Below are 25657 nucleotides of genomic sequence, written 5' to 3' on the forward strand. Positions count from 1 at the left end.
CTACTGGGCCGATTGACAAAATTCAAATTGCGTTCTTCATGTCTCGAAAGCGCGACTTAGGATATATATTAGATTTATATATAGCACTATTCTAACATAGGTATTTTGACACAAAATCGGAATTTTTCTGAAATAACATACCAATTTTTTTACATATTTCGATTCTACGACTCAAATTACGCCTAAATATGAAATTTTGTAAAATTTGGAGTGAAATTTACGGAGAAATTCACAAATTTATGTTGGCACTTTTTTGTCAGTTTGCGCCAAGAATACTTTACTTGGCGAACTTCTTAATATATAACAACCTAGTTTCCTTTCCCGTTAGAGGAAAAAAAGTCACCATCGTTCCTTTTTTCCAAATAATATTCTTTATATTATATTTTTAATTATAACTTATTATTTTAAGTAATTTTTTCTTTTTCGAATTTCATTTTAATTGTTTAAGTTGCACGGTTTTTTTTTTTTTTTTTTTTCCGAATAACTGTTTTAAAAATTTCTATTTACCTATTCGAACTGCGTAAATAAAGGTACAGCGTTTATTTTTTTTTCAAATAGTTTTCTTTATATATATTTTTCGTCATAGTTATTATTTTAGGTCATTTTTTAATTTTTATACTTTTATTTTAATTGTTTGTGTTGCATTGTCTCTTCAGATAATTGTTTTAAAATTTTCTATTTATTCGTTCGAACTGAGCATTTTAAATATATTTATTAATATCAATTTTCCAGAATTTGATTTTATTTATTTGAACTGCGTTTCTTTCGGAAGAATACTTTGTAACCCAGACTACGATGCGTTTGAAAACTGCATACTATATTAAAAGAGAAAATACAGTAAAGTACAGTTTTACACGCCTTTCAATGTTCCGTTCAGAAAAAATATATATAAATAAGATATATATAACTGATATTTTAACTTAGGATGACTTGCAAACACTTCTTTAAACAGTTTTATCATTGTTCCCATTGTTTTACACAATTTTATCCTACATTTGGTTTCTTAAAATGTTATTCATATTTTAGTCAAATATTTTATTTTTGAAATCGCAAGAATCAAATATCTTAAGATTGAAAAGTTTTAAATTTAAAAAAATACGAATACTAAATTTTACGAAAAAATTTATTTTTCTTCTCTTTTTCTTTAAGCATTCTGAAAGTATATTGAAAAGTATCCAACTTTTCGAAACATTTTGGTATTTCTGACAATCATTTTAAATAAAGTTATCGCCTTCCATTTCATAAAGGCCCACAAACGGCCGAGCGATAAAGTTGCTGAACACTGGTAGTTCACTCCGGGGTTCGAACCCCGGTAAACGGGCTGGTTGCATGGGCGTTTTCGTGGATTTTCTCATGTGTACCGCGTATGACAGCTGGTTTGCCTTAGAAAGTTCTTCACGAAGTATTTCGTCAGAGCTTTTATCAGTCTTTAGAGGCAAAACATTTTTGAAGGTATGAGATGAAAGGAAAGACTGGTTTCATCAAAAGGTTTTGGTTTATTTTATTATGACAAAGCACACTACGGCTATCTGCCTAAGGGGAGGGATGCCTTCCTGGAGGACTTTCTAAGGGAAACTGGCTCGCATACACGTTACACATAGGGAAAACCACGAAAACGCCCATGCAGCCAGCCCGTTCGCGGGATTCGAACCTCGGACCGAACTACCAGTGTTCGGCGACTTTACCGGTCGGCCGCTGTTTCATCAGGAAGGGAAAAAAACATCTTTAGGTGACATCCACATACATCACTGGATAAACTCCTGAATCTTCAAATAATTCGACTAAGAAAATCATGGGATTCACCATTTATGATACGATATGATGTTCTATAACGTAATTTACACAACCATATAGTCTAAAACCAGTCGCTCTTCACTTTAATCTGCAATGATATCGTTTTGTCTTTTCTGTTAACACAAGCTCAATTGATGGTATTTGCTGGTGTACACGTCCAAGTGTTTTCTCTTTGAACACCTAAATTCTTTGAAGTATCCTGAAAATATATTCGAAAGCGTCCAACTTTTTGAACATCTTGGTATGTCTGACAGCCAAATTTCCCTGCAAATTTTTGCTTACTTTTCTCCCTAATTTTCTTCTTTCCTTCTACAGTTATTTTCAGTGCTCACACAAGAAAATTAAGATTTTTCGACTGCTAGACTTCCATACATTTTGCATTCTTGTCAATTTTTTAAAATATCAATTATATGAATTGCGTTTCAGCTAAAGAGAGCTTTTCATTTTCTAGTCATTTTAGCTATAAATAAAGTTTAAAGCTAAGTCCAAAGGATAAATATTTTAATTAAAAGATTTTTGCTAAATGACAAAGAAATAAAACAGTCCAGCAGGGTTTATTCTGTACCACAGAGTGCCCCGATTCTTATATCGGCTGAAACAATCTAAATCATACTCAAGATCATGTTTTTTTTTTATACAGTCTATAACACGAGAGAAAAATTAGCTTCTTAAAACATTCTTTCTAAGAGAATTAATATAAAAGATTATATTTATATATATATTTTTAAAGCTGGGACTTGAACCAAACTGTCAAACTTTTAAAGTTTAATTTGCATGGTGGTTATAATTAAAGTTTCAATTTGAAATGGTCATAAAAGGAAAACTACCGGACCAAATGTTATCAAACTTGGGAATCGTGTAAAGGAGGTTATGGGAATTTATATTCCGCGGAAAAAAAAGAGTTCAAAAACTCACCACCAGGGTGAAATGGCGCTGTATACAATATTGTTAAATGAAATAAGACACGAAAACATCTGTTTAAAATGCGTTTAATATTTTCCGAAACGTGTTACAAAGCATGTTCAATGTAGCGTCCAGCATTTTTCGAAAGCAAGTTAAATCATGTTACTGCATTCTCAACAGCAGCTCTTAGCATATCAGGTTTGGTTTTGGTTTGGTTTATTAGATTACGGCAAAGCACTCGAGGGCTATCTGCCTTAAGGGAGGGATGCCTTCGTGGAGGACTTTTTAGGGAAACTGGCTCGTATACACGTTACACATAGCATATCAGGAGGAATGTTATCAGTGTATCACATTTTTCATTTCTGCCAAATTGTTTAGATTATCACCATAAACAGTGCTTTTGAGATAACCTCATAGACAAAAGTCACAGAGGTTGAGGTCTGGTGATAAGAGGGGAAGTGTTGGCCTATAAGACATTCATTCGTGAAATGTTGCCTAAGTAACTATGCGACACTCTTGAGGTGGTGCCCAGCCCTGCATAAAAATCGTAGTATCTAAAATGCCACGTTAGTGCAGTTCATGTATCACGAAACATTTTAATATTGGCTCTAAGTGCAATCGCAGTAGTCCAGCTGTCGACTGCTCTTCAGAAAAAAATGGTTCAGTTATAAAACTAGCTGTCATTCAACAGTAAACGGTGTGAAGTGACTGTTATGCAATCGAATGCAGTAATAGAATGCAATGGAAGTAGATAGATAACATGAGAGATTTCTTTGGCCCAAATCGATTAAAAGCGCTTTGAATCAGTATCTTCATGTTTTAGTGCCGAATTCAGGCTTAAAAAATTACAAATTAGTGATCTGTAAGAAAACGATTTCCAGATTGTACGCACTTGTGAGAGTGATTTGCGATCTCACATTTTCTAATCGCTAATTCGTGGTTTTCACGGACGAAATTCTCACTTACAGGGATGGCGCACTCGACATTTATCGAATTTAACGTCTTTAAATGGTAATTTGCCTACTTCAAAGATTCTTAAGGCTATACAACATATTAAACCCGTTTAACAAAAGGTTAATTTAGATTCCGACCCATATTTTCTTTAACAATATTGCATACAGCGCCATTCCCCCCTGGTGGTGAGGTTTCGAACTTCCTTTTTTTCGCGGAAAATAAATTCCCATGACCTCCTTTACACGATTTCCAAGTTTGATAACATTTGATCCAGTAGTTTTCCTTTTATGACCGTTTCAATGTGGAACTTTAATTATAACCACTCTGTATATTATTAAATTTCAATTTGAAGCTATGCTTCAAATTATTTTCGCTTTTATGGAAAAATAAAAAATCGAAGCAAATATACTTAGTATAATGGACCAAAACTGAAAACATTTCCCCTCCCTCCGAAAATAAAATATTGAAATTTCGAACTTGAATTTATTGGGTTATCGAAATATTTAATTTCCGACAAGTCCTAGTTCCGACAACAATTCCGTCAAAATTCCGAATTACTTAAGCTAAAGTAAAAGATTTAGTATATATTCACTGTATGTTAATAAAGTAATCAGAGTGTAATAAAAATAGATTATAGAATTTACGCTGATGTAACTTTTTGTCTGACTGCACAACATGTAATGGAAGAGAAGGTTTGTAGAGATCTGTTTTTGACATGCCTCTAAAAGTAGATGTCATATTAATTTTGTCTTTTCAATGTCAAAAAACTTTCCTTTGAGAGGCAACTTTAGTTTTTGGGGAAAAAAAAAAATCACAAGAAGACAAATTTGAAGAACATGCAGGACGATTGAGTACGCATACTTATTTTCGGAACACAAGCGGTTCTCCGACTGGTTATTGAATAATGAAAAGATGCATTGTCATGCAATACAAAACATTTGAAATACGTTTTCTGGCTGAATAACGTAAGATTAAAATTCATCTGCTTAATTCACATCCATTTACAAGTTAACTACTCGGGCAATTTCAGAATCGTTTTGATCCTGAGCTTGTAAGACAAACCTAATATCACTGGATTTAAACACTTCTTTAATCTTCCGAGAACGTTCCTTCTTTAGCTCACATTCCAAGAATATTAAGTGAATACAATTATTGCCAAAGAAATTGAATATTCATTTGCACTACGACTTGGTAGTTTACTAACGAGTTAACAAAACTTAAATTCTGCTTTTTGTGTCTAAGAATACAAAAATATTTTAAATATTTACAAATATAATATTAAATTGGAGATTTAATTGGAGCCTCATCAGTTGCCTAGCATTTGAAAAAAAAAAAAAAAAAGATTGTTAAATACTAATTGTTTGCTACTCAGTCTAACCCAGGCTGCATGGTTGGTTTTCGTAGATTTTTAGGTTCTCTTTACAAAGATTCTCTATGAAAGCATCTTAATCAAATAGCTCCCATGTTCTTTCTATGTTCAAATAACCAACTAACCTAGTTTAAGCGCGATTTCCAAGTGAAGTTACTAGTAAAATCCGAATACTCATTAAAAATTATGTAGCTAGCCAATCGGGAGTAACATGAAAGATACGGCGCCAATAATTGAAATGTTGTTACGGTACGCTGTTTCTTAACTTAGATGGTCATTCCTTAATTAAATAGCCTACCCATGGCTGAGCGGTAAAGACGCTGAACACTGGTAGTTCAGTCCGAGGTTCGAATCCCGCGAACGGGCTGGCCGCATGGGTGGTTTCGTGGTTTTCCCCATGTGTAACGTGTATACGAGCCAGTTTCCCTTAGAAAGTCCTCCACGAAGGCATCCCTCCCTTTAGGCAGATAGCCCTCGTGTGCTTTGCCATAATTAAATAATCCAATCCAATCCTTAATTAAATATAATTGATTTGTAAATTCTACTAGAACTGACGGTAAGAATTGAAGTGGAAATAAGTAACATGGTGTGCAATCTTGATTAATATAAAATTAAAAATATTTGCATAGAAAAATGTTTGCATTCAGACAGAAAGTTTTTTGAAATATTTGCAATTACTTTATAAGAAGGATTTATTAATAACCGTAATAATTACTTATTATATTACTGATGATTAGGATTCAGTTCTTGACAATTACATTCTAAATTAGAATTTTAAGGATATAATGAAAATACGCTACGCACAAAAATACATTTTAGGAAAAAAAATGAGTTGATTTTTTATGCTTTAAAACTTCTTAAATTCATTTAGTAAACATCGTATCCTCGTTGTTTATTGAATCCAGAATGTTGGTGTCGTTTATATAATTATTCTTACTTGTCCATAGAGTCTGCTGACTTATCCAGCCATTAAGTAGTTGCAGATCATTTCTACATAACCATTGAACTTCCATTAATTCAGTCTCTAGAGGGTTGTATGTTTATATCATAATTTGACTTGATTGAAAAAATGATTATTCTAAATATTATGTTTCTATAAAAATATATTGTGCTTTAAAAATATGGATAATAGTATCAGCCGCTCTTTCAGCCACTTCAAAAGCAACAGTTTGTTTAGAAATAAATTATGCAGTTAATGTCATAAAATTCAAATAAATATCAAACGAAAATTCTCAGTTTTAGACAATTCGATTTAAACGAAGTAAAGTAGCAGACGATAAAACGCCGAAGGTAAAAATTTACTCTTACAAAAACTTACTCTTAAATTTTTTAAAAAAAGAAAAGATACGAGAGAAATTTAAAAAAAAATAGTTAAAAATTTGAATAATATCATCTATAATTTAAAAAATAGCCTTTCATATAGTATTAATAAATATTTATTACGCATCATTGAGGGAAAAAATGTCATATAATTAATTCTCCGTAAAATTTTACTTGAAGTTTAAGGTTAAAAATAGCTGTGGCAATTCAGTGTAACAAAAATCCATAGACCACATTTGGCGTTATTATCGCTCAAAAAAAAGGGTGCCAAATTTCAAAACGCGAAATTATGTAAATTCGTGTATATCTTAGAAAATTTTGAATAAAAAAGTCTAATTTTTTGCAGATATGCTTAAAAATACACCTACTTTAAGATGATGGTAAAAATTTTATAGGTTATAATTTAATTTTTTTTCGAAAAATCTATAGAAATTATTTAAAAATAGAAATTTAAAAAATAAAACGCAAAAAATGAGTAAATTTTATTTGGAATGAACCAAAATTTCGAAATGCGAGAGAAAAAATCAAAAAAGTTTAATAAAAAAAGAGATATTAATAAATATTTGCCAAATTCAATTAACATTGAGGAGCTAAAATTTTGAGAGCTAATATTTTAAAAACTATTCGTACGATTTTTACAAAACTTGGTATTTTGGCATAATTTGAGTCGTAGAATCGAAATATGTAAAAAACATGGTATGTTATTTCAGAAAAAGTCCGATTTTGTGTCAAAATACCTATGTTAGAATAGTGCTATATATAAATCTAATATATATCCTAAGTCGCGCTTTCGAGACATGAAAAACGCAGTTTGAATTTTGTCAATCGGCCCAGTAAAACGGAAGATATAGCACTGTCCCATTTTTTTTTTTTTTTTTTTGAGCAGTGTACCTGAAAAAGTGAAATAGTATTTCCTGAAGTCTATCAAAACGTGAGCATTTCTAACAAAATCTGTCATATAGAACATTAACTCCGAGTGGCAACATTACCTGGCTGCTTCTAAAGCACCTTAACATGATACAGAGGCCTTCCTCAGTTGACTGCGCCGGCGGGGCGCCAACCCACCGAACAGCCCATAGGGACTTCTCATGTTCATCGCCATAATGCATCACACTGAGTGCTACGCGGAAAGCCGTCCCTCCCCGGCACAGCACTTAAAATCTACATGAGAGCGCCCCCACAGCGAAGGCAACGGATACGACAGTACCAGTACGGTCCCTGCCAATCCCACGCCTACCATAGGATGGACCTGTGGTTCTAGTCCTGCGAAGTCTGAATATTTACCCAACAAATCGAAGCTGGCAGGACACAAGTCCAGCCAGTGGTCTGGGAGAACTCCGGGTTTCCTCCCATAAATGGTCGGTTCTGGAAATTCCCACCAGTCGATACCCTGGGATTGGTTGCTTAGCGTCATTAGCCTATACGAGCTAAGGCTTGGACCAAGGCACCGTATAGTTTCCAGCGGGACCACGAGGAGGCTGACGCTGAGCTGTGGGAGACGCAAGCAGGCTAACCTGAAGCCATTCCCACAGTCCCTGCCCATCGATCAAACGCCGGGTCTCCTGCCTTCCGCCACTGCCTACGACGATCTCAAGCGCACAGTTCACGCCACCTACAGTGGTTTCCAGCCGGTTCTGGACATTTGTCCTCGGGAGGCCAATAGCCAACCGCCTGTCATATAGGACAGATTAATATTACAACTGGAATATACTGGTTCACTATCCGCTTTTAAGAGATAATTGTGCGTAATTTGGAAGTGACCGTTTGTCAGACAGGTTCAAATGACTTTCTCCTACTCTGATTCCCAATATTTAATTCTAGGCATTATGCTTCTAATTTTATTATTCACTTGCAGATCCTTGTCATAGACTCAGGATTTTACCCTTGATAATCACTTTAATATTTCTCAAAGTAACAAGCTGATTTAGACAGTTTCACGGCAGATTTTGCTGTGATATCTGCCAGTTCGTTACCCAATATCTGTATGTGTTCAAGAACCCAGCAGTAAAGGATCTCGTACTCACGGCTTATAAGGTTTTAAGGTAGTCAATAACACTTCTGTCACCATCGGTTTCTGGGTCTAGAGAAACTTTGAAAAGCTTTTTGTGCATTTAACAAATCGGTGTAAGTTATACAGACATTAGGTTATTTCGAAGCAAGAGACAAGAAAAATGAGCAATGCTCTAGCCGGGACTCGAACCAAGGAGTGACAGAAAGGCCGTAAAAATAACTTTATAAACTTTTTCTGGCTTAGATGAATATTTAATAGCGTCATACACCGAAATTTTTAAGTTCGTAATACCGATACGTAAGTATCAAAGTAAGTATACGAAGTAACTTGAATGCATTGTAATACCGATACATTCAAGTTACTTCAGCTTTAAATAGTCAGCAAGCACACTGCAGCCTTCTTTCCTCTACGTGACGTCGAAACGCAAATGATGCTTCCACATGACCTGCTGTTTTTGAGCCATTAATGTATATTGGAATGTAATTGCAGTGTTCGTTCCTTGTTCATAGCAAAGCTATTTGTAAGCAAACTCGTTCGTTTTTCTGTTATTATAATCGTAAAAGTTTCTATGAGCCGAATTTCTGGACCATCTCACGGTAGGATATCACGTCATTCTGCTCGGGGCATGGTTATTCACATCAAGCACTGAATATTTTTCTATCAAAGGCTCAGCTCTTGCAGGGAACGTAGGAATGCAGAGAGGCCGTGCTGCAAATAATAAGCTATAGCAGTCATCAAGAGTGCTCAGACAAGGATGTTTAGGTTGCGACATTATACGAAACTAGTGATGAAGTTTCAACTGTTCACGTTTTAATTTAAACGATGATTCTAAGCAATAAATGTACTGTTTTTATACAGGAGATATTCTAAAGGCTCTAGGGCAAATCCGCAGAGCTCAATGATGATTAGGATCAAGTTTCAATAATGCAGAAGTCTGTACCGAATCATTAACTTCTGAGCCTATAGTGCAGTCTAGACATCGCTGGTGGCTCTTGAGGAATCAACCACTAGGAGTTTTGACCTCTAGTTGGCGTTGTGCTCTGAGACCTTTGGCTGGAAATAGAAGGATAAACGCTTTTGCGCGACTTAGATTAGTATCTAAGTTAAACAAACAGGAAAATGTTATTTGCTATATGGAAAATGGAAAATAAAGTTGAAACATAATAAACATAGATGAAGTAGTTTAAGACACTGTATTCTAGCGATGAGGATTGAAAATTATATGCAAAGTATATAAATGCGCTAACACTAGAATAATAAAATGTGTTGAGAGTAATAATATGGGTTGAAGTAAGGTACAAACAAAGACCTAATCACGTTTTATCGGGAGTCCAGTCTAGAGCGGATGAATGCCCTATATATGCGGGACAATGATCCCATCCTCTGCACCCCAAAAGGTTCGCCAGGACCTTTGAGAAGGTAAGAGTTCTGAAACATTTCTTCCTCAGGTACATCATTCGTGGAAGGAAAGTAAGTTTCCGATTGAACAATCACTCCTAGGAATTTCCCTTCGGGCGTAGTTGGAATTAATGACCCTTCAAGTTAAAGCTCAGGATGCAAATTTCTCTTTCTGCAAAAGTGCTTGTGACAGCCTTCCGTTTTGAAGACGCAAATCCATTTTTCTTTGACTATATCTGGATCTTATTAATAGTGATCCGTAATTGCCTCTCCACATATCTCATATCTGCCCCTTGGTAACTTGAAGATTGTCAATGTACAATTATCCTGAAACAGTAAGAGGAAGTTCCTTTAAGATACGGTTTATTTTTAGCGTGATTAAGATAACACTCAAAACACACCCATGAGCAAACCTCGTCTCGTTCAAAGTTATAAAAAAAAAACAGAACCAATTCTAACTTGAAAACTTCTAGCCTTAAAAACATTTTGAGTGAAAATTGGAATGTTTTCCACGTCACAGAGCATTTATTTAATTACGGATAAAAGTTAAGAGACTGAATAGAGATATAACAGTTGTTTAGAGGCTCCTCGCTCTTGATAAACAAAAGGAAATTTTTCATTTTTTTATACTGTAAGGATCTTAAGTTTTACTAACGTTTATTTTATTTTAAATCTTTACTATCACTTCTTATTTTCTACTTCCGGCCAGAATTATAAGCGTGAAGGAGTTTATGCAAAGTTGTCTGGCGAACGCCAAGTATTTAAGTGTGGCCTTTTTGCCAAGCAGAAGAGAGGAAGCAGTGAGTTCGAAGCAGGCCGCTTACCTTAGAAGTTACGCAGTTGCTATTTGCCTTCCAGGCCAGAGGTTTTAATCCTCTTGATAAATTAAACGTATTGTAGTGTTCACAGTCTCTGTGCTACATACGCTTCCTGTTATTATAAGGCCAATCTTATTCTAAAGTTAAATTAGAGTTTAGTTTTATTTTGATATCTTTTACGTTAGACCCCGAGTGGAGGGTCATTGTATTCCGAAGTACGGAAGTCATTGTATATAAAGAAAAAATAAAGGGTTTTGTATACCCTTCGTCTGTATCCTGTCTACTTACTACAATTAGTGAACATAGCTTTAGTAAGCTCTCTGTTCTAGTCAGGTCATTGTATGTTTCCGAAGAAGGTAAGAAGAAACATTGAACCTGATAATACAGTCACTTCTTGCCCTCACGGAATCAGAATAAAATCGGTAGTCGATAGCCTCCACCTTCGCGTAGTGTCTATCCTTGTCTGTCTCAGGTAAGCAGGCGATGATCTGCCTGTCAGGTAGTACCCTTTGTTGGCTGCAGAACTTAGCGTTCTTACACACACACATTAAAATCGGTGTCACTTTCTGAAGATTTCCTGATGGATTACTAATTATCAGAAACTGCAGTTTATTTTTTATTCGTGTCAGAATTTGCATTTGTCTTAACTTTTATAGAAATAGGACAATTTTCATTTTGTTCATTTGTTTGTGTATTAGAAGCCATATTTAGTGAAATAAAAGATTCAGCCTCGGCAGCAGCCCAGCCCACCACAGAGTCCAACATAGGGATGCAGATTCCTGCGACAGGGTGAACTGACTTTATACGCAATCTGAAGCTCCACAGTAAGCTTTGCAAAAACCGGAAACACCCGAAACCACTGATACCAAGGACTAGTGACCAACCGACTGACACTACAGGGGACAGCTAAAAGCCTCCTGTTTTAATCTGAAGCAGAGGGCAAAGTAATGTGTTGGGGATAGTACCCCACCACTCAACTACCAGGATCCTCCTTTCCAGCTTTATGGGTGACAAGACACGGTAAACGCGTAAGCGGTTTCCTGTTCATGAGAAACTGGAAAGAAAGTGATGTAACAGAATCACACATTCAGTCCCAACACCCGAAAAGGAAACCCATTAAGGTGCAAGAAACGAAAATAGAACAGAAAAGCAGAGACGAAAAAGAAAGGAAGAAAGATCACTAGGGCTCCAGGATCGCGAATCCCATTTCACCAAGAGGGTGATCTTCTGAAGGATTAGGATTCTCTGGGATTGCCACACTCACAACAAGCCCTGAGGGTGCTGTTCAGCTGTTATCATTGTTAAATTTATTAGGTATTTCTCCCGCTTTCCTAGCGTGCCTTCGTGGTGTAGTGGTTCTGCACGCTGGGCTGGTATTCCAGAGGTCGGTGGTTCGATTCCAGGCGGAGGCGGTTGCTAATTTTTCATCTCTCTGGCCTCCAGAAAATACCTAATGTCTCTACAAATTGATTAAGACAAAGCACAAGAGGCTACTTCTCCAAAAGATTTAACTTTGTAGAGGACTTTAAAAGGGACTCTGGTGAGACATGGGAAAACACGAAAATCATAAACATCCAAACCAGGTCAAACTACTGGTATTCGGTGGTCCTATCCATCTAGCCATTGGTGGGTGTCAACTGCTGTTCATAGCTTGTTCACTGTGAATTTCTTATTCTATCAAATGATTCCCAGCACAACACAGGATGACTTATATTGTTCAAGCTTCTATCTCCAAGATATAAAAGGTAAAATCGTTTACTCATTGATGATTTTCTTGCCTAAAATAGGCATATCTCTGCTTTTCTTAAAGAAATGCCTTTAGAGAGTTCTACACGTCATATATGTAGAATCATTATTATACCTTATAATGTAACTTAATTAAAATTAAGTTACATTATAAGGTATTTCTCCCGCCTTCCTAGCTTCCTAGCACGTCATATATGTAGAATCTCAAAATTAAGTTACACTATAAGGTATTTCTCCCGCCTTCCTAGCGTGCCTTCGTGGTGTAGTATTTCTTCACGCTGGGCCGGTATTCCAGAGGTCCGCGGTTCGATTCCCGGCGCGGTTCGATTCCAGCTTCCAAAAAAAAATTCCCAATGTCTCTACAGTGGCGCCCAAACTAAAAGGGTTGTGGATGATGACTCTCCATAACCAGGATTTGACGATTGTCCCCTAAAAACCCCAGTCGCCCTTTAAAAGGGGGGAGTATATAAGGTATTTCTCCCGCCTTCATGGTTCTGCACACTAGGCCGGTATTCCAGAGGTCCGTGGTTTGATTCCCGGCGAAGGCGTTTGCTCATTTTTCATCTTGCCTGCTTCCAAACAAAATCCTAATGTCTCTACAACGCCTGCGAAAAGTGTTATCAATCATATGCTCTTTTTTTTGGGGGGGGGGAACAATTGATCTAGAAATTTTCAGTTCTATTTATCATCGTACAGTCTTAATGTAGAGTCATTAGGATATTTTCAAGCAGGAGACGTGAGAAATAAGCACTGCTCTCACCGGGGACTCGAATCTGGACTTTTCAATGCACCGACTGTGCTAACTGTTACACCACAAAGGCATGCTGGAAGGAGGCAGAAAATACAAATGGTTCATTACGTTGTAAGATTCTGTAAGTAATCAAGAATATGTGATCGATGACTCGTGCATTCTTGATATTCAAGTAATGAAAAAAAAGTCTTAAACTTCAAAATTTGTGCATGGAAACTTGCTTGTGATATGTAGCAAAAATATATGCTCTATTTTGAAAATGTGAAGTTACAGTAGAGAAAAGCTTTTGTTTTAGTAAAAGCAAAATAATTATAAATGTTTACTATGCAACACATGTCAAAGACAAGCATGATTGATATACACTGGTGTGCAAAAATTAAGGACGAGACGGTTTTTTCAATATAACTTTGTACAAAAGCTTTCCAAATCACATTTAATACCGTAAGATCCCCAATACGTATGGACATGAGTAATGTAAGCAACACTTACTAAAAGAGAAATCAGAGGGATAAAAATAAGCTTTATTGAAAAAGTAGCATGGAGAGCAATGCGACTGAAGGCCGAAACATCCCTGTGATGGGTGTCCAGCAAGAAACATCCGGTCTTTAATAGGGGATATGATCTCTCCTGACTGCTAGGCAGGTTTCACAGCGTTTGCCCATGCTGAGAATGAGGGTGTCAATGAGTTGTTGAGGCATTGCTGCCCATTCGTCTTGCAGCGCCAAACAAAGCTCCGGAATCGTTACTGGTGGTAAGATACGAGCTGCCAAGCGTCTGCCTAGAAAATCCCATAACTGCTCGATGGGATTGAGATCCGGAGATCGTGCCGGCCAATCCATACGTTCAATATCCTCACTCTCTAAGAGCTGTTCGGCAGCTACTGTGCGATGACATGGTGCATTGTCGTCCATGAAAAGGAACTGCGGACCCACAGCGCCTCTAAAAAGACTCACATATGGAAGAAGAATCTTGTTACAATAACGGGTGTTGTTGACTGAACCTGCATCGAAGATGTGAAGGTATGTACGACTACCAAGCATGATGCCTCCCCAAACGAGAACACCGCCACCTCCATACCTGTCCCTTTCAATGATGTTCGAGGGATGATTGCGGCTTCCCCGATCTCTCCAGATGAGTATGCGATGAGAATTGCTACTCAGACTGAATCTGCTCTCATCTGTAAAGAGTACTCGTCCCCATTCATTGTCTCTCCAATTCCGGTGTTCCCGGGACCACAGAGAACGCCTTCTCCGATGGGCAGGCGTTAGAGGTACACACCGTACAGGACGTCGTGCGAACAGACCACCACCGTGCAGTCTTCTGGCCATGGTAAAACGCGATATCGGTCGTCCAGTCACCTGTGTTGTGTGTCTAGCGATTTCCCCCGCCTGTTTCTTCTGGCCTGTAAGGCAATATACCGGTCATCTGCGAGTGTGGTTCCTCGTGGACGACCACTACTAAACCCCCGGATAGCTGTTCCTGTAGTTTGAAATTGTCTCCAAAGTCGTGAAACGATGCTGTGAGCAATTCCGAACTCTGCAGCCTCACTTGTCACACTGCGGCCTTCCTCCAACTTCCCAATGATTCGACCTCGGGTAAAAGCATCCAGATGTCGTCTAACAGATTGATTGATTATTCACCATTTCTCGCTGAGGCAGCAACTCGGTGTGATTTTAACTGCTATACGGCGTGCAATCTCTTTGCCAGAAATACTGATCTTACACCGACAACATGCTTTATACTACTCAGACACTCCCCCATTACGTCTACCTGCATATCTGCGCATGTGCTACCATACATCACCTTACTTAATCTCCTGATTGGTATTTCTGTCCGCTCTGCCTCTTCGTTCAGGTGATATGCTAATTTTTCGACTTCGTCCTTAATTTTTGCACACCAGTGTACACAAAGCATCCTATGATTCTAAGCCTGCAGAATATCCTATGATGGTATTGACAGTTCAAGAACACTGGCTACTTATATAAAGGCAAGAACCCCAAATGGCCAGTCATTTCCAATGAAACAGTGCAAAAATTTAGTTTCACATATAAATTAGTAACTGAGCTATAGGAAACTTGCATTAGCCCCTCATTAAATTTATATCTAAGCTATAATAGATACAACTTATTCTTTTTGCTTAGACTCAGAAAATGTTGCTGCTGAATCTACACATGCATGTATAATGAATGGTTAACATTCATACCTATTTTTTTTTTAAACTATTTGAAGAAAGATTTAATTGGAGTTTGTTCACATACAGCTGGTGTCATATTAAGAAGGGAAAAAAAGTAGCTGTAATCAAACTTTTAGATATTTTTCTTAATATTGTAATTTATCACTGTATACGGCTTAGCTTCTTATTTACAGTAGTATCACAAGATTCAGTAAGTAAAACCATTAAAGAAATCATTTTGAAATATTTCTTGATACATTATATGCATTTTATCACCAATCAATGAGATTAACCCTCCAAAATCAATGAGATTAACCTGAGACTGGTAATGGTAAACGTATTGAAATATTTAAAAATTGATATTTTGTGATTTATTGGTAAAAGATATTACGTTTTTCTCATTCATATACAATTATTAGTATTTTCTGTTTTTGTAAAAAAATATAACAGTTCATTAGAATTGCATATGTTGTTTATATAGAATAAAATGCAAACTCTTTGTCAAGTTTTGTATAGCTCACCACTGCATGTAATCCATAAACAGGATAGGTCTACAAATTACATTAGTAGCAAATATGTGTTCTATAACCAAACATAGGGAAGATTTTGCAATGTCGATTACAACTAAAGACATATTATTTACAGATGCTGCAATATAAATTTTGCAATCGTATGCATGGAAGACAATTCTTCCACTATCTAGTGGTGAAGCATTTGTTGGATAGGTACGTTTGTGTACTGGACATGGAAAATTCTCATGCTGTTACTGAATAGAAATTATATTTACTTGAACATTTTATATGCCATTTCACTGATAAAGGTACATGGGTCCTTTTTTTCTACAGAAACACTGTAAAAGGTATGTCAGATTTTAATACGTTATAGTTGTTGTTATTTCTCTAAATGAAATATGATTCAGAAAAATACACATTTCCTCTCTGAAAGACTGTTGTACATCATTACCTAATAATAAATTTATATCTTTTTTTTGGATTGATCAATTACAGAAGATGACTCAATGTTGTTCAGATGACCATGAGATCATTGACCATACACTCCGTAATCTTTTGCTTTTGGAATGTGCTTTGGAATGACTATATTTATATGCTCCTATTGCTAATAATATTAAAACTCCAAGACTGCATTATAGCTCCTTTGGTGACCATCAGCAGGGAAATTTTACTATGTTTATGGATAGAATTGTGATACCCGGTGGATATGCGTCCTGTACCAACAGGAACACACAATGACCTTTATGGTATTATGTCAAATTTGATGAACTTTTATTTCATTTCATGTAGTAATCATTTTTTATCTGTAATATGTTACAGAATAAAACATTTTAAAACTTACAAATCATGTAATAGCTGTGTATTTATTAATTTCATTGTACTATAGCTCACTGTATGACTCTCTCTTGAATTTTTGTAGTAATTTAATTGATTTGATTTAACCCTCCAAGTGGCCGAGCCGTATATATACGTTCAACCAAAATTGTGCTCTAAGCGGCCAGCAAGCATATATACGTCCAACCAAAATCCTCTTCTAAGCGCCCAGCAAGCATATATACGTCCAACCAAAATATTGCTCTAAGCGGCCAGCAAGCATATATACGCTCGCGTTAGGATTTCTTTCCCCCAGCAATTTCGACGGGAGTGATTGCACTAATAGGCTCCCTGCTGGGAAGGGTTTCGCTTTTCTGAAATTTAGCTTGTTATTTTGGGGTTGCTGCACATAACTGTTGAGTCGCCAAACATCTATGTTTTGCTCGAATTTTTAATACTGCTATCGAATTAGCCAAGACAGCAGAAATACTTTCAACACGTACTGAAAGTAAAAATGGAATTTTTATTTCTTCATCTAATATCTGAAATGGAGAATAAAAATAATTGAATAATAACCGCTCTTCAACTAAAATCTGGTTTGACAGTTTGAAGCTAATATATAAATCCAGAGTATTTAATCAAAGTTCCTATTTTTTAATTAGAATCGAATATCCGCAACACAATAAGTTGAACAGAATCATTAAAATAAATTTTAAAAATGTTAATGATTTAACGTACCCTAACATTTAATGAAGATTTGTTTTAATAGAAGCATATCGGTATAGTATTGAAAATTTAAATATACAAGAGATGTTTTAATCACAGACTTTTGACAGCATAAGACTGATATTAACGTTATAAATATAGAAACATCTTTATTTCCGGAAATACTAGAATAATAAACATGTTACAAGAATTTTAAATAATTGTAAGCTTTAAACTGATACTCGTTGAAACCAGGACTGACGTCACAGCAGGAGCGGTAGAATAAAAAGGCGGGAAAATTTTTAGAATTTAGAAAAACATTGAGCAGCAAAATTTAGGGATGGCAAAAATTTTGGACTTTAGGTAATACACAAGGCAGAGGCATTTAGAAGCTGAAAATGTTTTTTAATTTAGTAATGCACCGAAAAGCAAAATTTCAAAATTTCAAAAGTTACGCCGATCGGTAAAATGCCTAGCGCCGGCCATGGTTGCAACGCCTCGACGTATGCTATCATATGTTAAAGGTTCTGAACTTTATTAAGTAAGCACAGTAATGAGCAGAGTGATTTTTATTAAATATAGAAGTAAACGAGTAATAAAATAAATATTATCATTCTTTTCTATACAACTTTTCCTTAACTTCATTTATTATTAAAATTATTGCTATTATTATACCAATACCAGCTACTTATGGATCTTTCACTACATATTTTAAAGGCGATAGCTGAATTCATCTCCCGCAGTAATCTATAGTATAATAAACATATATTTAAATAGCTTATTGTTTCGTATATGTTTGGGAAAATGGACTAATTTTCATAACAGCAATCTTACAAATAATAAGCAATTTAAATCCGAATAAAAATATTTTATTATTCCAAAGGGCGTTAGCCCAGAAGGGCTATTAATTTCGTTTTGACATTTTGCGTCGATTCACTTTCTGCGTTGATTCACTTTTCAAACTGTTGCCATCAAATATTACAGCCCTGTATTATATTTAAAGAAATTAAATAATGAAGAATCTTCATAAATGTATGTATGTTTCTCGCATTGTGATAAAACAATGGTACTTAGAGACATCAGATTTTGAATAACGTAATCTTCCACCAAATATGGTCATCTGGAAGCCCTAATTTGGAATTTGTTTTATTATCGATTTCATATTTTGGAACACTGTAAAGAATTCTTGATAAACAAACTCAACGATTTCAAAGTGAGCAATGACAGTATTGTACGGGGGGGGGGGGAATTATCTCCAACGCTCGAGACTGTGTTTCGGAAATTCTAATGATACGCTCATTTTAAAATTATTTTGCGATATTGCTGTTGAATTGAATTCTATGGTTTAAGTGCGAAGAACATGATATTTAATAAATGAAAGTAACACACAAAACCTTAAAATTGGGCGTAATGTAAAATCTGAAAACGTTTTCAGATTTTATTTATTTTTTCTTCTCATTAAAACTGCAGTTGTGACGTGAATACCAGCAATTTTTCCTACAAAGTCTCTCTATAAGGATGTCTACCTCAAGGTAAATAGCTTTTCCGTGCATTTCCATTTAACTTTATCAAATCTGTCTACAAGCACAGACGTCTAGTGATTATCTAAACAGTATAAAAACGTAGTCGTTTAATACGTATGCGTAAAAAAATGTTATACATATTTTATTACAGTGTATTGTAAAAAGTGTTGCTTAAACACTGTCATAAAACAGTGAATGAGAAGAAAAAAAAAGAGCTTCTCACTTTTCGTACAGCTGTTAACAGGATCATTATTTTGTTTTCAAACAGAGAACGAAATTTTCAGAATAGAGAATTTTCAGAGAATGAAATATGTCGAAAGACAGACCTGATATTTGATCAATATGCTTTCAGTTTTATCTTCTTCTCGGTATTAATAGATTGAATACGTAATTCAATTAAACTTTTCCTTGAAAGCATCAATTTCATTTGTAAATGTTTTGCAATACTAAATACTAATATTATTAAAATTCCCAGTCTTAGTAAAAGGCCAACCACTGGCAGAGTGAATAATAAGAGTACTGTAATTGTGTTAAGCCGGCGTTAAAATCCCAGAGAATGAGGTGGCTACTTAGTCGTTTTTGCATTTTTTTTTTTTTTTTTTTTTTTCCCATGAGCAATGCGAACACAAGCTAGTTGCCCTTGAAAAATCCTCCTCGTATGCGTCCTTTGCCTTAGGGTAATAGCCCTCGTATGCTATATCAGGTGCGCTGCAAACTCGGGAAAGTTTATGTTCTTTCATTATAGTTAATTAAAAAAGCAATCAAACCCAATAATACTGTTTATGGATGTTTCAGAAGTTATTCAAGACTTAAAAAAACATACTACTAGTGCCTTTTGTAAGTGTTACTAGAACAGAATTTTTGATAGGATTAAATTAGATCAAGAAAATTGCAATCTATTGGCTATGCATTAAAGAGAAACAATTAATTCCAAATTATCATTCATTTCAACATGTTATGGACAAATCTTTAATTAAAAAATACGTATTTATAACAAAAACAAGATCAAAAGAGGAAAATATTTCAATTTGATTGTGAAGAAGTAGAAAAATGCAGTAAATTTTTCGTATGCTTTAAGAATTCTTCAATTTCATAGTATCGACCTAGCTGTAATGTCGCTGAACTGGTAGTTTGACCTAGGTTGAAATCCTAGTGAACGGGTGGACTGCATGGGAGTTTTAATGGTTTCCTTTTCTGTAGCGTGAATACGAGATATTTTGCCTTCAGAAGTCTTCACGAAAGCATCCTTGTTCATAGGCAGATAGTTTTATTCTCTTAGTTAAGAAGAATCGTAGGTTCTCGCTCTACATTGGCTCTTATAGACTTTTGCATTGATTTAAGTTTAATGTAAATTTGAACGTGACTGTAAAATTAATTTTTTTATATCACAAATATTATTAAATTTATGTAGCATAATCATTGGTACGCAAGTGAGCTAACCTGTTCTTCTACGGACTTTGAGTCATTACGGCTTTTGATGCTGCAGACGTGAAAAATGTACATTGGCCTTTGCCGGGATTCGAACCCTGGAGCTCTCGAATACGCGTCGAGTATGCTTCTAATTACACCGCGATGGATTACGTAAAGGAGGGGGAAAATACCTTATTAATTAAACTAACTATCATAGTGTCCAAACTCTGCTATTCTATTCTAAGCAAGGCATTGAAGAAAGTTGCTCTGCAGTAAGTCTTATTCTCGAAGTAAAGGAAAACAAACTACTGAAATATTATGTCTTTTGATTGTAATCAATTTTGAGTTTTCCTCGTTTGAAAATATAGTTATTTTAAAGAATTTTTTTTTTTTTTTCCTTTTATGAAAATAAACGATCTACTGTTTACTGAGATCAATGTACTAGGAAAAAGAAACATAATTTATCATATCAAATATACATGAAAATAATGAACAAATTAGAACTCACTTCAGTTATCTGCAATCAATGCATATATTCTCTAGGAATACATCAAAGATGAATGCGTTGATTATATAATCGAATTCACGGATTTATATAAGATTAAAAGCACTTCTTTCATTAGGGACTTGAAAACGATATCTAACGACGCAGGTGTGGAATTGCAATTAAAAAGTGCATAGGAAAAGCGATTTTGTAGAAGAATAACAAATATCATAAGCTTGAATTATTTTGCCGGTTATGGAACTTAGAATTTCAAAATTGTGAACATTACTGATAAAACAGTAATAATAATAATAATAAAATAATATTTAAATAATAAATTATAAAATATTATATATATTATTAATAATTATTTAATAATATATATTATTAAATACTTATTAATAATATATATTATTAAAATAATAAATTATGCAATAAGGGGCGTTTTTTTTAATGTTTTGTGCGTTACCTTTATTTATTAAATATCATGCTCTTCGCACTTAACCATAAAATTCAATTCAACAGCAATATCGCAAAATAATTTAAAAATAAACAGATCTTTAGAATTTCCGATTCAGAGTCTCGCGCGCTGAAGGTAATTTTTTTTTTTTTTAAATCCCTTACAATGTTGTCATTTCTCGCTTTGAAATTGTTGAGTTTGTTAACCAAAAATTCTTTAATGTCTGACAAAATATGAAATAAATTGTAAACCAAACTCCAAATTAGGGCTTCCAGAAAAGTGAATCAACACAGAAAGTGAATGGACGCAAAATGCCAAAACGAAATTAATATCCTTTCTGGACTAATGCCCTTTGGGCTAAAATGAAACTACACAAAATATTTTTTTTTTTTTTTTTTTTTTTTATTTATCCAAGTTATTTACATTTGCAGAATCTGAAAAGTTTCAGATTTTAAATTACGTCCAAAGAGACTTTTTTTAACATTTTGTGTGTTACCTTTATTTATTAAATATCACGTTCTTTGCACTTAAACAATAAAATTCAGTTCAAGAGCAATATCGCAAAGTAGTTTTAAATTGAGCATATCTTTATAATTTCCGATACACAGTTCCGCGTGCTGGAGACAAAAAGGTTTTTTTCTGTACAACATTGCCATTGCTCACCTTTAAATCGTTTAGTTTGCTACTCAAAAATTCGTTAAAGTTTTACAAAATATCAAATCGATCACGAAACAAATTTCAAATTTCAAATTTGGGCTTTCACATACCCATATCCGCAGTAGGATTACGTCGTTCAAAATTCGATGGCTGTATGTACCAATGTTTTATCACAATGCGAGAAATATACATACATTTATGCAGATTTTTCATCATTTAATTTTTTCAAATATAATGCAGGACTCTAACATTGGGTGGCAACAGTTTGAAAATTGAAACGGACATTTATAGTGAACCAACGCAAAATCGCAAAACGAAAACAATAGCCTCCAAGGACAAAGCCCCTTTTGGACTAAAAAGAATATTAGTGAAAAGACAGACATTATTCTTTAAATTGTTAAGCATTATTCGTTAGATTAACCTTTGAGAGAATTTAGGGAATAACGTAAGAGTTTCACTTATCATACAGTGTTAAAAAATCTTTACTGTCCTTTTTTTGTTTGTTTTGTTTTTAGTTTTTTGTTTTGTTTCTAAAAATTGTTGCAACAAACTGTAGTTTTATTCTTGAAACGTAATTCTAACTTGAAACAGGAATGAAAGCTTGAAAAAAATCTTCAAATGAAATGACAGATACTTTCTCACGATTCTGAAAATCAGATATATATATCGTCTGCATCTTTCCTTGGATACAGGGCCAAGTCAAAATTGCTTGAACGCGGCGGGGGGCGGGGGGGGGAACAGAAGAAAAGGCAGGGACAACCTTGTCCCTGCCTTTTCTTCTTTCCCATTCTGTCTGTTTCATTGTGACTGAGGGTAATAAAATTTCCCGCGCTGCTGGAGAAGTTGTCCCTTCATCTAAATTAGGTTGCAATAATTGTACCGTTTTGGTCCCCCTTTTTTCTCCTTTTGAAGGATTTTCTAAGCTTTCACATTAAAGAAAAATTCTGATATTTTGTATTTCCTATCTGTTGTCTAAAAGTGTGTAATACAGAAGATGTAAATCCTTAGTTCAATTTCAATCAAATTTAATCATATTAAAATTATTATTTTCTTAAATCACTGAATAATAATTTACGATAAAATATCAATCATTCGTATAATGGCATATTTTAAAATTTTTACGTCGTTCGTTTTAGAGTTTCGGATGACCTCTTGTTGTCCATCCATTAAAAGTATTATCCACTGAACGATGAGTGCGCATTCAAAACATAAAAATTTTAAAAAGTAGATGAATAAAGATTTTAATTAATTTTGGAAATAGGTATAGTCTACACTAAAAATGGATAAAAAATATTTGAGCTATCTTATTCCAAAAGCGTTAAATTTCTAAAAGCATTTCAAAACATTTTTGATTGTTGCTATGATAAAATAATACGAAATACCAAAAGCATTTCAAAACATTTTTGATTGTTGCTATGATAAAATAATACGAAATACCAAAAGCAGATTTTGGTTTTTGAAATAAATTACTATCATGAAACTACATTTATAATATTCTGTTGCATTCTGATGACCATACTTTAGATACTCCTTCCAGTTTTTAAATTAAATGTTGAATAGAATTGCAGATATAAATTTATGCACAATGAGAATGAAATTTACGTATGGTGGAAATAATCATACAATACTTGCCACCAAGAATAATTCTGTGTAACAGAACGGTACTTCAGGTTCTGCATATAAAACTGTACAATGTTAGTTATATTATAAAATGTTCAGAAAACATCAAGAATTTCAGTTTATTTGTAATCATTCTCATTCAGCGTTGCAAGTAAATTCATGGTAATCATGAACTCCATGTGTGCAATTTTCGCTCAATCAATCGAGCATTTTCAATTATTAAATATCCATTCATTATATATGTAAGATAAAAATGTATGAATCAGAATTATAATATAATTATAAATATTAATTCTTCCTCTCTATTCTAAAATCGTAATAACTTGTCTGCATTGCGTCATTCAAATTAATTATGCGATCTTACGTAACCGTTAATACCAGATGCCTCTTGACAACCAATCACCGAATTGTAAACCAAAACTTTTCTCTTCGCGTGCATCCATCTTTCATAACTACGCACTTTAGCTTTTGCTCTCTACTTTGCTAAGATGTAATTTCGCTGGCTTGCTTTCTATCTCAGCAATATCAAAAATGTAAATCCTCTGTGGAAAGGCACGACTAGAGTGCCAAGTGATTGTGGCCACAAATATCAATTGGAAATAAAAATGGAATTAAAACTGCCTCGACTGCCAAGTTCTTTAAATACTAAGCAAATCAAAATTCTTCTTCAATATGGGTCTAATCACGCATCTACAGTGTTCCGTCTTTTCTTTGTGCTCTTATTATGACAATTAAGCCGGTAAGGATAGTTTCCTGCAGCCTGAAACCTCAATAAAAAATTTAATTCAGCTCTTCAAATCATCGTTTTGTGATAAATCCAAGATAATGTGAAAGAAGTGAATCATCAAGTTTGTTTTTCAGTGTTGAAAAAATAACAGATCATTCTTCTGCTGTGGTGTTTTGCAAGTGCTTCAAAAAAAATAATCACGCGTGGTGTTTACAGATTGAAAGTAATATCTCGATAAATTGAGAAGTTCGAATGCCTAGTGAAAAGGAAATCATCAGTGAATTACCGTTTGGGAATTAAGCATTACAGCGGGTTCAAGGTCGATCCGAGTTAGTGTTTGCAAGTATGTGCGACAGAAAATTATTTGCACTTCCGCTTTTTCAACAGCTCAAAAATTATTACATTCGTGTGAATTTAGCTCAGGAACTAAATAATTTAATGTGCTGCGGATTCTATAGTTTTCATTTCAACATTGGTTAAAATTTCTGCAATTTGTTTTGAGAAAATCTGAAATTCTTGTTCATTAATTTTTCTAATTTTTCATAATTATGTGTGAGCAAATTAAGTAACGAATTTTAAGCTATTTAAATTATTCATAGGGAAGGATATTAAGATAAGTTTTTATGTGTTTGAAATTTTGTTGAGAATTTTGAATACGAATTTTATAATTATTCTAAAAATAAAGGTGTAAAAAATAAGTGAAATTATTACAGATACGTAATATGAAATTATGGTAAATGCATGTTAAAATTTATGTGTTATTGTGTGTTAAGTATAGTATGCTGAGGGTGTACTGGTTCCTTCAACAGAGGCCTGTAATTACCTCTGTACAGTTGTTCCTTTTACCCTCTTCATGCAAGATAATGTTGGAGGCTCTCATTTTATGAGTGTTTGTAATTTTTTATATTATTATTATTATTATATTTTTTTATTATGGAATGTATTAATGCAGTTCTCGGGTTTTCATCCGCAGAGAACCCGTTGGCGCTTCGGGAAAGAACCCGCTGGCGCCGTTGCATTTTTACTCGCCAAGCTCGCAGTTCATCGACGATGAGCCGAGCCGCAAACGATATTTTGTAAACGTGATTTTTATTGCATGTAAATTCAAGATAGCAGACAAAACAATATATTAAGCATATAGTAGAAAAAATTCACAGAGAATAAGCATATAGATGTAAAGCTAACTGGTTAAACGTGATATACGAAAATAAATTTGTATTAAATTCAATTTAGCACAGAAAAGAATATATTAAGTATAAGACAATATATAAGCATTTATAACGGAAATAAAAATTCATTTAAAAATATAAATTAGTATTAATGTACTGAAATTAACCGGTTAAACGTGACAAACGAAAAAAAAATTGTCTTAAATTCCAGTTAACACAGAAAACAATATATTCCTTACACCAGCAGTTGTTTGCTAATTGTGATGACCATGGTGATGCATCAAACTATTCTGTCATCTTAGATAATCGATAATATTTTTTATTTCAATTTAATCATCTA

This window comes from Stegodyphus dumicola, chromosome 12 (genome assembly GCF_044657685.1).
Source record: "Stegodyphus dumicola isolate Sdum_Otavi_A_Nest chromosome 12, ASM4465768v1".
Lineage (NCBI taxonomy): Eukaryota > Metazoa > Arthropoda > Arachnida > Araneae > Eresidae > Stegodyphus > Stegodyphus dumicola.